Here is a 14,316-nt window from a genome sequence, read left to right as displayed (position 1 = left end):
TGCCCCAGCCGTGGCCCTGGCCCTGCCCTGCCTGTGCCCTGTTCTATCCTGGGCTGGCCCTACCATGGCCCGGTCTTGCCATTGCCGTGCCCTAGCCTTCCCTGCTTGTGCCCTAGATCTGCCCCGGCCTTTGCCCTGTATTGGTTGTAGCCTTGACTCAGCCCTGGACCTTCCCTGACCTTGCCTCAGCCCTGGCACTACCCTAGTCTTGCCTTGGCATTTGCCCTACTCTCTCTATGGCCTGGCTCTGGCCCTGCCTTGCACAGGCCGTGCTCTGCCCTGCGTGTCCCAGCCTGGGCCCAGCCCTGGTCTTACCATATTCCTGGCCCCAGCCGTACCCTTGTTTTGGCCCTGACCTTGCCCTGGCCCTCTCCTGGCCCTTCCTTGGTCGTGCCCTGCCCTTCCATGCCCTGGCCTTGCCCTTCCCCTGCATTGTCCCTGCACTGTTCCTACCCTGCCCTGGCACTGCCTTGGCCCCAGCCCTAGCCTTGCCCTTGCCCTGCCCTGGCCTGACCCCAGGCCTACCGAGTCCCTGAAATGGCCCTGGACCTGCCTTGCCATCCTCTGTCCTGGCCCTGTATTGTCCCCACCAAGCTCTGGTCCAGCGCTTGCCCTGGCCCTGTTGCTAGTCTTGCCACTGCTATGGCCCTGCCCTGTGCTACCCTAGCCCTGCCCTGCCTTGGCCTTGGCCCTACCATGGCCTTCTCCTACCCTGGCCTGGCCCTACCCTGGTCTTTTCTACCCTGGCCTTGCCCTTCCCTGGTCTTGCCCTGCACTGGCCTTGCCCTGCCCTGGCCTTGGCTTTGCCTTGTCCTGGTCCTGATTCTGCCCTGGCCCTGCCCTTGCTCTGGATCCTTTCTGGTTCTGCCTTCTCCCTGGCCCTGCCCTTGCTCTGGCCCTGTCCCTGGCCCAGCCTTGACCCTGGCCCTCGCCCTGACAATCTCCAGGCCCTGCCCTGGCCCTGCCTTGGCCCTGCCTTGGCCCTGTGCTATCTTAGTCCTGTCCTGGACCTGAACTCGCCCTGGCCCTACCCTCACCCTACACTGGCCCTGCCCTACCCTGGCCTTGCCCTGCCCTGGCCCTGCCTTTGGCCTGCCCTGGCTCTGGTTCTGCTGTGGACTTGCGCTTGCCCTGGACCCTCCCTGGCCATGATTTTCCATGGTCCTTCTCTGGCCTTGCCCTTGCCCTGTCCCCTTTCTGGTCCTGCCATGTTTCTGGCCCTGCCCTGTCCATGTCCTGGACCTGGCTCTGGCCCTGGACCTCCCTGTCCCTGCCCTGCCATACCGTGGCCCGTTCCTTGCTCTACACTGACCCTGCCCTGTCTTGGCCCTGTGCTACCCTAGCCCTGCCCTGGCCTTCTGCTGGCCCTGATCCTGCCATGGCCCTGGCCCTGGTTCTGCCCTGCTTCTGGCCCTGGCCTTGGTCCTGTCGTGTCCCTGGCTGTGACCCTGCCCCTGGTTTTTCTCTGGCCATGACCTTGCCCCAGTTCTGTCCTATCCCTTGCCCTGTCTCAGTTCCGTCCTAGCCCTGGCCTTTCACAGTACTTTATGCTTAGTAAGGGCTCCATAGTGTCTGTGAGTTGAATGTTGTATTCACAGCGTCTGCCAAAACAGAAAGAAGAAAAACAAAATCTGATGATGAGAAGTTAAAGCTTTGTATATAATATGCCTTGAATTGTAATTATTAGTTGTATTAGTTATTAGTTATTAGCCTGTTATTCATTGTATTACATATAGGTCATGGTTTTGTATGCATAACTCCAAACCATTGATACTGTTAAAAGAATATATGAATATATGAAAGAATGTGTAAACGTAAGAATGTATGAGTATCTAATGACCTTTCCTAATTAACTTTTATTTTTAGCTCTATTAGATTCTTCTCAGTGTAACAAATGTTTATGCCTATGTAATTAAGGGCATATTTCCTGTACAGAATATTCATATTACCTAATTGAAAATTATACAATACAAAAATATAATACTATTTTTAGGCCAGGCATGGTGGCTCATACCTGTAATCCCAACATTTTGGGAGGCCAAGTTTGGAGAATCATTTGAGGCCAGGAGTTGAAGACCAGCCTGGGCAACATAGTGAGACCTTGTTTTTATTAAATAAATAAATAAATAAATAAATAGGTTGGGCACTGTGGCTCATGTCTGTAATCCCAGCATTTTGGGATGCCAAGGCAGGAGGATTGCTTGAGCCCAGGAGTTTGAGACCAGCCTGGGCAGCATAGCAAGCCTCCATCTCTACAAATAATAAAATATTAACCAGGTGTGGTGGTGCACACCTGGGGTCCCAGCTACCCGGGAGGCTTAGGTGGGAGGTTTGCTCGAGGCTGCAGTGAACTGTGAATGCACCACTATATTCCAGCCTAGACCACAGAACAGGACCTTGTCTATAAATAAAGAAATAAGTAAAAATATAAATAAAAATAAGTAAAAAGAAATGTAAGTAAATATAAATATAAATACATATAAATGTAAATATGAATACATGAAAACAAACAATTTTTAAATTTAACATCACTGAGGGCATCCTATCCATCTCATTTCATGATTCCATTACATCATTTCAGTTAGATGAAATGATCAGATGACTTGAGATGAGATGAAATGACGAGATGAAATGACGAAATGGTGAGATGAGATGAGGTGAAGTTTTGAGATGAAATGGTGAGTTGAAATGATGAGACGAAATGATAAAATTGAAAAGAAATTGAAAGGAGATGAGATGAGATGAAATGAGGTGAAATGATGAGATGATAGATGAAATGATGAAATGATGAGATGAAATTATGAGATGATGGATGAAATGATGAAATCATGAGATGAAATGATGAAATGAAATGGAATGAAATAATGAAATGAAATTGAAATGAGATGAGATGAAGTGAGTTAAAATGATGAGATGAAATGAGATGAATGATGAGATGAAATGATGAAATGAGAGAAGATGAAATGATGAGATGAAATGAGATGAAAAATGAGATGAAATGATGAGATGAGATGAAATGAAATGAAATAATGAAATGAATTAAATGAGATGAAATGAAATAATGAAAGGAAATTATGAAATGTAATGATGAAATTGAAATTGAAATGAGATGAGATAAGATGAAATGATGAGATGAAATGATGAAATGAGATGAGATGAAATGAGATGAAATGATGAGATGAAATGATGAAATGAAATGAGATGAGATGAAATGTAATGAGACGAAATGAAATGACGTAATGAAATGAAATAATGAAATGAGATGAAATGAAATAATGAAATGATGAAATAATGAAATGGAAATGAAATGGAAATAATGAGATGAGATGAAATGATGAGATGAGATGAAATGATGAGATGAAATGAGATTAAATAATGAGATTAAATGATGAGATGAGATGTGATGAAATTATGAGATGAAATGATCACATGATATGATGACATGAAATCAGATGAAATGAGATGAAATGATGAAATGATGAGATGAGATGAAATGAGATGAGATGAAATGTAATGAGATGAAATGATATAACGAAATGAAATAATGAAATGAAATGATGAAATGGAATAATGAAATGAAAATGATGAGATGAGATGAAATGAGTTGAAATGAAGAGATGAAATGAGATGAAATGCTGAAATGATGGGATGAAATGAGATGAGATGAGATGTGATGAAATGATGACATGAAATGATGATGAAATGATGAGATGTAATGATGAAATGAGACGAGATGAAATGAAATGAAATGAGATGAGAGGAAATGAAATGGTGAGATAAAATGATGATATGAAATGATGAGATGAATGATGAGACGAGATGATGAGATGAGATGATGAGATAAAATGATGAGATGAAATGATGAAATGAAATGAAATGATATAATGAAATAGTGAGATGAAATAATGAGATGAAATGAAATAATGAAATGAAATGAAATTGAAATAAAATTGAAATGAGATGAAATGATGATATGAAATAAGATGAAATAATGAAATAAAATGATGAAATGATGAGATGTGATGTGATGAAATGAGATGAGATGAAATAATGAAATGAAAAAATGAAATGAAATTGAAATGAGATGAGACGATATGAGATGAGATGAAATGATGAGATGAAATGATGAGATGAAATGATGAAATGAGATAAGATGAAACGAGTTGATGAGATGATGAGATGAAATGATGAGATGAAAAGAGATGATGAGATGAAATGAAATGAAATGATGATATGAAATGAGATGAAATGAAATTAGACGAAATGTAATGAGATGAAATGAAATGACATAATGAAATGAAAAAATGAAATGAAATAATGAAATGAGGTGAAATTAAATGAGATGATGAAATTAAATGATGAAATGAAATAGTGAAATGGAAATGAAATGGAAATGATGAGATGAAATGATGTGATGAATGATGAGATGAAATGATGAGATGAGATGAAATGATGAAATGAGATGAGATGAAATGATGAGATGCAATGATGAGATGAAATGAGATGAGATGTAATGATGAGAGGAAATGATGAGATGAAATGAATGAGATGAAATGAAATAATGGAAGGAAATTGAATTGAGATGAGATGAGATGAAATGATGAGATAAAATGATGAGATGTAATAAGAAGAAATGGCGAGATGAAATGATGAAATGCTGAGGTGAGATGAGGTGAAATGATGAGATGAAATGAGATGAAATGATAAGATGAAATGATGAGATGAAAGGATGAGACGAAATGATGAGATGAAATGAGGAGATGAGGTGAGATGAGATGAAATGATGAGATGAAATGGTGAAATGATGAGACGAGATGAGAAGAAATGATGAGATGAAATGAGATAAGGTGACATGAAATGAGATGAAATGAAATGAGGTGAAATGAAATGAAATAATGAAATGAAATGTAATAATGAAATGAAATTGAAATGAGATGAGATGAAATGAGATAAAATGATGAGATGAAATGATGAGAAGAAATGAGATGAAATGATGAAATGAAATGATGAAATGATGAGATGAGATGATGAGATGAAAAATGATGAGATGAAAAATGAGATGAAATGAGATGAAATGGCGAAATGATGAGATGAGAAGAAATGATGAGATGAAATGAGATAAGATGAGATGAAATGAGATGAAATGAAATGAGATGAAATGAAATGAGGTGAAATGAAATGAAATAATGAAATGAAATGAAATAATGAAATGAAATGAAATAATGAAATGAAATTGAAATGAGATGAGATGAAATGAGATGAAATGATGAGAAGAAATGAGATGAAATGATGAAATGAAATGATGAAATGAGATGAGATGATGAGATGAAAAATGATGAGATGAAAAATGATGAGATGAAATGAGATGAAATGAAATGAAATAATGAAATGAGATGAAATGAAAAGAAATGATGAAATGAAATGATATTGAAATGAAATTGAAAGATGAGATGAGATGAAATGATGAGATGAAATGATGAAATGTTGAAATGAAATGATGAAATGAAGAGATGTGGTGAGATGAAATGATGAGATGAAATGAAATGAGATTAAATGATGAGATGAGATGAAGTGAGATTAGATGAGATGAAATTAGGTGAAATAATGATATGAGATGAAACGAAATAATGAAATGAGATGAGATGAAATGATGAGATGAAATGTCGAAATGAAAAGATGAAATGATGAGATGAGGAGATGAAATGATGGGATGAAATGAATTGAGATGAAAAATGATATGAAAAATGATGAGACGAAAAATATGAGATGAAATGAGATGATATGAAATGACACAATGAAATAATGAAATGAAATTAGATGAAATGAAATGAAATCGTGAAATGAAATGAAATAATGAAATGGAAATGAGATGAGATTTGATGAAATGATGAGATGAATGATGAGATGATATGAAATGATGAGATGAGATGGGATGAGATGAAATGATGAGATAAAGTGATAAGGTGAAATGATGAAATGAGATGAAATGATGAGGTGAAGTGATGCACTGTCACGTGTGTGTCTATTCATTTTCCCAACCAAAAAAAATTGTAATTCATTAATTTTAATTTTATTATTTAAGAATATTCTTAAGAGTTGAAGGAAAAATAATATCTGTACATTATGGGTTACAATCTAAGTATAAATAATACATAAATATATTAAAACTTACACAGAATATATTTTGGAATCGAATATACCATGCTTCTGTGATGACAGTTATTTCATGCTGGTTGTCACAATTTTACATGAAAAACTAATGAAAAAATGTTTTTAACTGTTTCTAAAAATAACAGTTTCCAAAACAGTTTTACTTCCGAAATATGACAAGGATGACTTTGTGTTCCTTAATCTGATGAGATTTTCACACTCTGCACATGATAATTGTTAGATTTTTATTGTGTTGATAAATTGTATATCAAATAAAAAATGTTATTACCTCTTAAATTAGGATTTTTAGGTGATATAGGCAGAATGGAAGGCAAGTTTTTATAACTTTGTCTAAATGAACTTTCTAAATGCCTGAGTATTAAAAGATAGCTTGTCTATAAATCGCAGTGTATATATTACTGTATGACCTAGGACCAATCAAAACTGTTATCTCTGATAACATTATATTGTGCCCAATATAAAATAGATATAATAACACCTCAAACTTAAATCCAGGCATTGTCATTGAGTACCTTAAGAATATGCAGCAAGGGTGCTTTTAAAAATACAAGCTAATGATTGTACTAAATTTGTAAATCACATAGGATAGTGGGTCATTTTAAGAATATTATTTCAATCTATAAACGTGGATGTCTTTCCTTTTTTGTGTTTTCTTTAATTTCTTTCATTAATATTTGTCATTTTTGTTGTAGAAATCTTTTACTTCCTTGGTTAAATTTATTTCCAAGTACATTTTTGTAACTATTGTAAAAGGAATTGCTTTCTTAATTTTTTGTTTCAGCTAGTTTGCTATCAATATATAGAAATGCTACTGATTTTTGTATGTTGATTTATATCCTGCAACTTTATTCGTTTCATTTATCACCCTAAGAAGCTTTTGGTAGAGTCTTATTTTTTTTTCCACGTATAAGAGCACGTTGTCTTTAAACAGGGACAATTTGACTGTCTCCTTTCCAACTCAGATGTCCTTTATTTCTTTCTGTAACCTAATTGTCCTGGCTAAGACTTTCACTATGTGAAATATGATTGGTGAAAATAGGCATCCTTTTCTTGTTCCAGTAAAATCTTTTCCTTGTTCACAGTAAAATCTTTCACCTTTTCCACATTCAGTATGATCTTAGCTGTAGATTTGTCCTTTATTTCCTTCCGTGTTAAGGCATATATTTTCTATGCTAAATTGTTGAGAGGTTTTTTGTCATGTAAGAATATTTAATTTTGCCAAACGCTTTTATCGTGTTTATTAATTTAATCATATGGTTTTCAGTATATATCCAAAGGAAAGAAAATCAGTATATCAAAGAGTTACCTGCACCCCCATGTTTATTACAGCACTATCCACAATAGCCAGGATATGGAATCAACATAAGTGTCCATCAACAGATGAATGGATAAAGAAATGTGACATACACATATAATGGAATATTATTTAGTCATAATAAAGAACAAAATCCTGTTATTTGTGGCAACAAGAATGCAAGTGGAGGGCATTATGTTAGGTGAAATAAGCCTGGCATAGAAACATAAACACCACATAACTACATGTTCTCTCTTATGTATGGAAGTTAAAATTTTTAATCTCGTAGAAGTAGATAACGGTAGAGTTCTGGTTACCATATCCTGGAAAGAGTAGGAGAAAGAAGAGTATAAGAAAAATGTGGTTAATACGTACAAAATTACAGCTGGAGAGAAGGAAGAAGTTCTAGTTCTCTACAGCACTGTTGGGTGACTGTAGTTAACGGGAATTTATTGTGTGTTTTCAAATAACTAAAATGAAAGATTTTGAATATTCTCACTGCAAAGAAATAATACATGATTTAGGTAATGGATATGATAACGACTCTGACTTGATCTTTACGCATTGCATAAATATATCAAAATATCACTCTGTACCCCATAAGATGTACATCTATTATATGTCAATTAAAATAAATTTAAAAGAGAAAAAATGAGGTAAAGGTAAATGTACAGAACTTAATTCGTTTTTCTTCTATAAAACCCAAGAGTCAGTTCCAAGAAGAGTCAATTTAGTAGTCTTCTAAAATAAAAAAATTAAAATGACCAAAAAGCAATATCCAAGAAAACGTTGAAAATGAAACACAACATTTAGTAAGAATAGAAAACTTGGGCACTGTATCACCCTGTTCCTAGATACCGATTTACTGATGGCCATTTAAATAGAATTTTATTCCGTCTAATTCATATATACTCCCAGAATTTGAAATTACGTTTTACCTACAATGAATGAGATAACACGTGTAAATTATATGGTACTCTGCCTAACACACGTTAATAACTCAATACATGTTGGCAATAAACTTTTAGTATAGTACTGAATAGTACCTTTAGTGTAGTACTAAATAGTATAGTACTAAATAGTACTTTTTAAGTATAGTACTAAATAGTACAATACTAAGTAGTACTTTTAGTATAGTAGAAAATGGTACTAAATTTACTAAATTTAGTCAAAGTACTAAATTCTCACATAAACTTTTAGTATAGCACTAAATTTACTAAATTTAGTCAAAGTACTAATTTCTCACATTGAAATTTCCTTCAAAGACGTGAATACAACCTTTCTAATGACTCCTTGTTCATCAAGATACCTCTTCAAATTATTCCATTTGTTTCATTCAGTATATTATCTGTGTATTCCGATATTACACTTTTTTTTTTGAGATGGAATCTCATTCTGTTACACTGGCGTGAGGTGGCATGATCTCCGTTCACTGCAACTTCCACCTCCCAGGTTCAAGCGATTCTCCTGTCTCAGCCCCCCAAGTAGCTAGGACTACAGGTGCACACCACCATGCCTGGCTAATTTTTGTATTTTTAGTAGAGTCAGGGTTTCACCCTGTTGGCCAGGCTGGTCTCGAACTGCTGACATCAGGTGATCCACCCGCCATGGCCTCCCAAAGTGCTGGGATTACAGGCGTTAGCCACCGCACCCAGCCTGATATTGCACTCTTGGATTTTGAACACTGAATATCTTTTTGAAAAATTGCACCTCTTTACCTCTTTATGCTTCAGAAATTATTTTCCTTCAAGTGTTGTAAGAGTCTAATGAAGAATGAAGGTCATGTTTTATCACTTTTGTCCTTACAGATTTCAGACATGCTGAAACTGATTGAAGTATCATTTGCTACCAGATAGATTAATTATCTCTAGTTGTAGGAGTGGATACATCTTTAATGGTATATTTGGGGTTATTGTCTTATTTTTGATGCAGTATTCTATAAATAATTTATTAAACCTGGCATCCTTGGGTGAGCATAGATTTTTCAACTTTGGTGTTATATTGTGTTTGCTTTTAAAAACTGCTTTTGAGGCCGGGTATGGTGGCTCTTGCCAGTAATCCCAGCGCTTTGGGAGGCCAAGGTGGGCGGAATTCCTCACGTCAGGAGTTCAAGAACAGCCTGGTCAACATGGCAAAACCACGTCTCTACTAAAAGCACAAAATTAGCCAGGCATGGTGGTGCATGCTTGTAGTCCTAACCACTCGGGAGGCTGAGGCAAGAGAATCAGCTGAACCTGGGAGGCGAAGGTTGCTAGGTTGCTGTGAGCCAAGTTCACACCATTGAACTCCAGCCTAGGTGAAAAGAGCAAAACTCTGTCTCGAAGAAAAAAAAAACCACCAAAAGCTGCTTTTGAATGGAGTTGTAAACACAATTTTTTATGAAAAAAATTAGCAAGTGCATAAGTTCATACTAGAAAAACCAATAATATTCCAGGCACAAGTTAGTACTAAAAAAAATTATGTTGAATATTCTGTAATACAACATGCTTTTTCCCTTCATGAACAATTGGTGTTTTACTGAGAAGACTCACTGTTTATGGGAGACATTAGACTACAGATGAATATGTACTTTAAACACTCTTAGTTGCTTTCTTAATTTTATATCTGCTGCTTTATGCTTCTGTTTATTTTCATTCTTTCCAATGTCCACATTCTAGTAAATTTGAATATTTTAATCCAAGTTTATATACTATTTAATATTGCTTGTATAGTTTAGTATTTTTAAGACTCAAAAAGGTTTACAGAAGGAAGAAAAAGAGATCAACATGTTATTAATCATTTAAAGATCATTTTAAAATCTTTGGCCTTTATATTTTAATGAATAAAATGTTAGTAGTTATTAGTATAAAATAATTTATGTCTTTTGGACTTAGCATCCAGCATTTCTTCTTTAATAAAGAAAATAATTATTCTCTTGCAATATACTATGTTTATCTGGGTTTTGAAAAATGACATTTCGTAATATGAGAAAGCCATTTACATTTTTAAATCTACAAAGGCAAATGGAATGGTACTAAATTATTTACATAATAATGTTTAGATGGTGGCCCTTATAACATTCCTTCTATACTTCCTACAGAGTTGGGGATATGCAATCCTAGAATATTTTTGGGAGCTAATCGTTTAGCTTGATGAATGAAACAAGACTTTTAAATAAAATTAAACTTCCAAATTATCCAGGTAATGGGCCTGTCTTTTAATTCAATAGATATGGAGCATAACGAATTATCCCCTGTTCATTGGGTAGTATGTTCTCATTCTTAACTTATAACACTCAAAATGTCCTTTAATTTTTAATTTTTAATAGTCATATCATTATCCCTAGGTATTTTAGCTTCTATCTTAAATTCTAAAATAATGTTGAAACAGGAGAAAATATTCTTTATTACCATATGTACTAAACATCATGGTTTTCAAATTTAACTGCAAATGGATCTTTTCACTGCTTCTTGATGACACCCTTCACCATATTGTCACTATCCATATTGTCACTACCAAGTGGTGATTACTTTTCAGGTTCACATACTTGTTCTTTAGAAAAATATCTGTGCCTTATAAAGAATATGATTGTTGGCATTCAAAAGTCAGTGAAGTATATATTATTAGCCTGTTGCCTAACTCATTTCTTTAAGAAAGTACACTAGTTACCCACATACTCATGCTTTTATTTCCTCATTATTCATGGAGAAAACAAATACTGCTAACACGATATTTGTAAGAGAGAAAAAAGTCTTTTCTTGAAAAGTGCTGTCATTGTAGTATTAACTTATAGTATCAACTTCTTTATATGCTCCTTATACACTTTTTATTCTGAGAGAAATAAAAAAGCTAAAAGTGAAACGACTTTTTCTACTCTCCTTATTATAAGCACCCATCTTGGTAATTTAGGGTCTTCATAGTTAGGGTAAGTTGTGTCATACCGAGGTTACAAAATAAAAAGTATTTTGTCTGTTTGGGCCTTTCCTTATTCAGTGATACTGTCAGTTTGGCCTTTTTTGTAGGTCAACTTATTGATCTCAGTATTCTGAAATAATATGTTTACTATCTTCTGATAAGCATTTAAAATATTAGATTTATTGTTACTCTTCTGCCTTTATTGGGCTGGAAGAATAATTGTTTCACTCCACAAAAGCCAAGTTGCAGAGAAAAACACATAGACATTCAACTGCAAAGCAGAGAAACTTGACTATTTTCTGCAATTTTAAAGTGTATATTGAATAAATTAAACCATCTTTTTATTTTCTTTTTTGCTCACTGGCAAATATTAACAACATCAAGTGTGTTATTATAATGTTATCTAGTTAAAAATCTCAAAAAGTTTTCATAATTACCATTTTAAAATATATAAATAGGTGACCTAATGTTAATTTTTATTGTCTGAGACCATGTCTGTTATTTCACTCTTTAAATTCATTTAGTAATGCAGAACCTAGTACTTAGTAGATACTCAAAAATTATTTGCTGAATAAAAAAGGTTAAATATGTAAAATATACAAACTGTACTGGAAAAAATGCACCAAACAATTTTGTTACACCAGTTTAATGTAGAATATTGCCTTTAAAAGATATTACAGTTTTCAAGTGTCTACAGTGACTTTGTAATATTTGTGCACATATAAAATAATATTTCCAAAAATGTAATCCAGTGAGGAAATATACCTTCTAAATTCTAGATTTACAATTTGGGGTGTAAATTATGAAATCATTAAATAAGATGCAAGTGAAATGTAGTCAAATATACCCTTGGAAAAAAAATTAAGTGGCCTCTAAAGTGACGTATTGATATATGTAATTTTACAATCATCCTCAGTTTGCTTTTGCTCTAGCATTAGAACAGATTCTTGTTGTTTATTTGCTTTACATCAAAGGTAGATGTTTTTGTTCCTTTAAGGACATATTTAAAAATAAATCCAAATGGTTTACAATAGAATCATATTTAGTGATAAGCACATAGGGCATGAGGCCATCCGAAGTAAATGCAGAACCAAATCTCTCATCCATCTGCACTCAATCACATATGTTTATTGATAAAATGCTAAGTGGAAACCCCTGAATTATGTAAATTTATCTCTCTCTTTTGCCTTTTTAAATATACATACAGTCAAACTCTTTGTGATTTACTAATGAACAAGTAATACTCCATTGCATATGTAATGAACTATGTGGCATAAAATCAATATTAATTGTAAAAAATCTATGGCAATAAGGTTAGAAGGAATGTGATACAGCAGTGATTATCCCATAGCCAAAAAACATATTTTTACCCTCTGATTTTTTCATTGTCTACATTTTCTACAAATAACACAGATAGCTTTTGTAACATTTCATTCCAAATCCTTAAACATGAAAGATAAATTTGAAAATACTCATTTCATATACACCCTGATTTTAAAACTATTTATTATGATTTCTCATGGAGTTTAGGAATATTCAAAATCTACTAAAAGTTATCATGTTCTATGATAACTCTGTGTTGCTTTAAAAAAGCAATCTTGACAATTTACAAGTATGCAGTGGGTATCCACCTGGGGCCTAGATATCCTCTTGGGGACTGATGTCAACCTGGAGGCTGATGTCCACCTGGGACTAACTATTCAGCTGTGGCAAGGTATCCACCTTGGGCCGAGTTTCCATTGGGACCTGATGTCTACCTCTGGCCAGGGTGTCCATCTGCGGCCTGATGTTCACCAGGCACCTAGGTATCAACTTGGGGCTTGATGTCTACCTATCTTCAGACTCTTGGCCCCTAGGGGTCAGGGACCACGAGATCATTTTCAATAGCATACGCTGGGCCCACCAGGGCACCTGGCACCCAGGACTAATGCTAAGGGCAGAGTCGCTGAGTGAATAAATGGGAGGATGTCAAATGCCCTTTCCTGCTTCTGGCCACCTCATAATGTGGAGATTATTCACAAGAACAGGAAATGCATGACTCAGCATGACTCCCCTGGCTCCAGATGCATGAGCAAAGCTCAGTGGGTGCCAGGAACACAGGAGGCTGTCCTCCACCCACCCAGCCAGCATCAGCACCGCACCCTCAGACAGGAGCATCACAGAACAAAACAGGAAACTGCATTTAGGAGTCCTCAAGTTGCTGGCTCTCCAGGGTCCCAGGAGGCAAAGGAGCAGGATCTGCAGGCTCCAAGGGCAGTAAGAAGGACCTCAGCAGCCTCTCTTGTCTCCTCTTTGCCTCCAGCTCCTGGGGTGTGCAGTTCACTCTCGAGGGGTCCTCACCTCAGCCAGGGCAGCAATTTCCCCCAACTTCCAAATGACGTTTGATCTTGTTCTGGGGCTTTTGACACAGGGTCCAGTGCCTGGGCACATTCTGTCCTATCCCAAATCATTTACCCAAACCTCCAAGCCTCTCTCTGCCCTGAGGGACCCCCAGGAGTGAATAGCTTTTTCCAAGTGTCTCAGCACAAATGGGATCATTCACAAAAAATCAAGGTCAACAGACACTTTCTGAGCATGCGGAACCCTGTGGTTTCATGCTCTAAGCACCTCACATTATATACAGGAGAAAACGGAGGCTTATTTTCCTGTAGCCCCTGTCTACACTAGGGTAAGTGGGACTGTCCTAGTTCCAGGTGCCCGCAGAGGTGGACTGCAGGACCCCAGTTCTGTCCTTTCAAGACTGTGCTGGGCAAGGCCCTGGCCCAAGCAGAACCCTGGGAAGCTTGTGGAATCTCCTGCACATGCTCTGGTCCCTTGTCTGAGCCTTTCTCTAAAACTCAGCACATTGAATAGGACTTGCTGGCTACACGTAGGTCAAGGGTGTAACCCCCATATCTCTAATTCCTCAGAGTTCTCGCTATATTCTCCCAGCCACCCTGTTCTCAGACCTCTAGACT

The 14,316-nt window shown here is 36.4% G+C and overlaps 1 long non-coding RNA gene across 1 annotated transcript; it reads left to right on the top strand.

Annotated features, from left to right (window-relative positions):
- Positions 1–2,306: 2,306 nt before the first annotated feature.
- Positions 2,307–5,165, top strand: LOC134732457 (uncharacterized). The gene is made up of 2 exons (XR_010115644.1): positions 2,307–2,751; positions 3,115–5,165. It is a non-coding gene; the product is annotated as an uncharacterized lncRNA (long non-coding RNA).
- The last annotated feature ends 9,151 nt before the right edge of the window (positions 5,166–14,316 follow it).

Source organism: Symphalangus syndactylus, chromosome 14 (genome assembly GCF_028878055.3).
Source record: "Symphalangus syndactylus isolate Jambi chromosome 14, NHGRI_mSymSyn1-v2.1_pri, whole genome shotgun sequence".
Classification (NCBI taxonomy): domain Eukaryota; kingdom Metazoa; phylum Chordata; class Mammalia; order Primates; family Hylobatidae; genus Symphalangus; species Symphalangus syndactylus.
Note: the sequence above shows the minus strand (reverse complement) of the source record. Positions and strands in the feature narration are given on the sequence as shown.